This window comes from Mandrillus leucophaeus, unplaced genomic scaffold (genome assembly GCF_000951045.1).
Source record: "Mandrillus leucophaeus isolate KB7577 unplaced genomic scaffold, Mleu.le_1.0 Scaffold1656, whole genome shotgun sequence".
NCBI lineage: Eukaryota > Metazoa > Chordata > Mammalia > Primates > Cercopithecidae > Mandrillus > Mandrillus leucophaeus.
The window spans coordinates 54,488-57,669 of record NW_012101650.1 but is presented as its reverse complement, the minus strand read 5'-3'; the positions used below and the strand labels follow the sequence as shown (position 1 = coordinate 57,669).

At 44.2% G+C, this 3,182-nt stretch overlaps 1 long non-coding RNA gene across 1 annotated transcript; it reads right to left on the bottom strand.

Moving 5' to 3' along the window:
* Positions 1-290: 290 nt before the first annotated feature.
* LOC105536929 lies at positions 291-3,077 on the bottom strand. The gene is made up of 2 exons (XR_001005643.1): positions 2,975-3,077; positions 291-595 (listed from the first exon to the last, which is right to left on the bottom strand). It is a non-coding gene; the product is annotated as an uncharacterized LOC105536929 (long non-coding RNA).
* Between the last annotated feature and the right edge of the window lie 105 nt (positions 3,078-3,182).

Sequence of the window (3,182 nt, the reverse complement as noted above, 5' to 3'; positions counted from 1 at the left end):
GTAAAATTTAACTGGATGCCTGTTTCCCACTATATGCTGCTTTTTCCATCCTAGGAAGCAGACGTCAATCAATTCTCAACATCTAGCATTTGCCACAAACTTTGGTTTCATAATAGGTCAACAAGTATGTTGACCTCTATAACCTTGCTAAGAATTTTAGGGAAAGGACGAGATTCCCAGTTTGACTTTTGACCTCAGGTGATCCACCTGCCCTCACCTCTCAGTGCGCTGGGATTATAGGTGTGAGTCACTGGGCCCCGACCTCTTTTTCCTACTTCTTATGAGATAGAAACTCTTTTGAAGTAAAAACTTATGATAACAAAGAAGAAAAGTAACATATATACTAATTTTTATGCAAATAACCTACACGTCTTTGCTTCTTATGAATGTACATGAACCAGTGCAGCAAAATTCCAAATCTTTCATTTTTCCCCAACCAACAGATGTCCCTTACGTATCATCTGTCACACAGGCTTCAGCCTGAGAAAAAATTCCAGTTCTCGTGTCTCGCAGTTTCTGTATGCTATTGTCAACCAGTACTGTCTGCTGTCTTATGAGTTCTGATGCATCTACACTCCTACTGGATCCATGGTCCCTGGGAAAACACAAATGGAGTTGGAATGTGAGCATGTCAGAGGAGCTCAATGGTGGGACAATCTTCTCACTGTGATGTAGCAAAAGTAGTCCAATCCTTAGAGATGTCCACCCTTAGACATGCGCATCCATAGAGATGCCATCCTTAGAGATACTATTCTTAGAGATGCCATCCTTAGAGAAGCCTTAGAGATGCCTATTCTTAAAGACACCTTCTTTGATGCCCATCCTATAATAAAATGCCATTCCTCCACATTTTTACTGAATTAACTGCATCTCTGTTTCCACACAGTAGACAATGATCTTATCTCAGGAGGCATGCCTCCTTTGATTCTCAATCCCTGATGTTCATCACAGTCTGTCACACTTGGCGATGCTCACTACTGACTTCTGAAAGGATACTGTGTTTTTGTAAACTATGGAGCATAAGAAGGGCCCTACTCTTCTATCCTTCGTTGGTCCTAAACAGGAGGGAATGTTAACCTGATGAAGTTGTTTGCACAACCCTGGATGGACTGAGTTTATTTGAAGGTAGGATCTCTTTATTTAGGGCAAGCGTGTCAAGGATGATGGACACCAGAGAAATCTGCATTCAGTGCCTTTCACAGACATCACTCAGCAGTGACAGACCTGTCAAAATTGTTGCTTAACCTCTCCGAGTATCAGCTTTCTAACTTGTAAAATAAGGATACAGTACTCTCATCACAAATCCTTGTGGTGATTAATCATAGAAGGCTAAAATTACTTAGCACAAGAGCTAGGAAACACTGGGTTCCCAAAGCAAACAATTCATCCTAGTCCGTGGTCTTTTATGCATGCCAGAGCATGTCTCACTCATTTCAGACTTTTTTTTCTTTTTTCTTTTTGAGTTTCACTGTTGTCGCCCAGGCTGGAGTGTGATGGCGTGATCTTGGCTCACTGCAACTTCCACCTCCCAGGTTCAAGCGATTCTCCTGCCTCAGCCTCCCGAGTAGCTGGGATTACAAGTGCCTGCCACCATGCCTGGCTAATTTGTGCATTTTTAGTAGAGATGGGGTTTCACCATGTTGGCCAGGTTGGTCTCGAACTCCTGACCTCAGGAGATCTGCCCGCCTCCACCTCCCAAAGTGCTGGGATTACAGGCGAGAGCCACCATGCCGGCCAAGGCTGCTCTTTTTAAAAAGTATGGACTGAGAAGGTTGTAAACAATGTAAATGTATTTGTCACAGCTCTGGATGCTGGAACGTCCAGGATCAAAGTGCTGGCAGACTCCGTGTCTGCTCCTGATTCATAGAGGGCAGACTTCTTGTTCTGTCCAAGCATGGGGAAAGAGAAAGGAGCTCTCCAGGGTCTCCTTCATGAGGGAACTAATTCCATTCATGAGGGAACTAATTCCATTCATGAGGGAACTAATTCCATTCATGAGGGAACTAATTCCATTCATGAGGGAACTAATTCCATTCATGAGGGGCTCTCCTTTATCACCTGACACCTCTCAAAGGCCCCATCTCCTAATAACATCACATTGGAAGTTAGGATTTCAACATACGAATATTGGAGGAACACAAACATTCATTCTACAGCAGTATCTGAATTGCATACACAGAAATATTTGGTCAGATTAATTTGTTTTGAGTTCCAAGACCATGTAAAACAGTGCATTCGTTTTCTACAAATGAGAGATAAGCCGCGTGCTGATGAGGAGCCACTGAAATGCACAGCGGGAGGGCTTAGTAAGTCAGGCTGCATGGTTCTGCTCTGATCTGGGTGCCATGCTGTGGCATTGTCAAGAGCATGGTCAAGGCCATAGGCCCATGCATCAAGGAAAGAGCTGGAAGAACAGCCCTAGACTCGCTTTTGCTCAGGTATGAAGCAGCCATGGTGAAAATCAGGGAAGGAGAGAGAAGGTCTAAAAAGTACACCTGGGCCGGGCGTGGTGGCTCACGCCTGTAATCCCAGCACTTTGGGAGGCCGATGGGCAGATCAAGAGGTCAAGAGATCAAGATCATCCTGGCCAACATGGTAAAACCCTGTCTCTACTAAAAATACAAAAATTAGATGGGTGTGGTGGTGCACGCCCGTAGTCCCAGCTACTGGGGAGGATGAAGCAGGGGAATCGCTTGAACTGGAGATGCGGAGGTTGCCATGAGTTGAGATTGTGCCACTGCACTCCAGCCTGGGTGACTGAGGGAGACTCCATTTCAAAAAACAAAACAAAAAAAGTACACCTAGGTGCCCCTGGGGGTTTTCCCCTTCATTCATACAGAGATGAATGAGTGAATACAATGTGAGCAGAACCTTTCTTCCAGAACACATCCATGGTGCTCTGTATCTCATGAACTATAACGAGATGCAGAAGAATCCGCCATTAGGAACCCGCACAGAGCACAAAGTCACTCACCGTCTCAACAGCTCTTCATCACTGCTGCTACTCTTTTCATGACACTCCTTTTTGTCCATCTGTCAAATGTTGTATTTATCTCTTTACTGTATCTTTTTCACCCTGAAAAAATTAAAAGAGGTTGTATTTAGGTACATGGGAAGAACCGTCAGAAAAATCTTAGCTTCCGTGTCTCTAAAAGGTTGACAAAAGCACTTATTGCTCATTC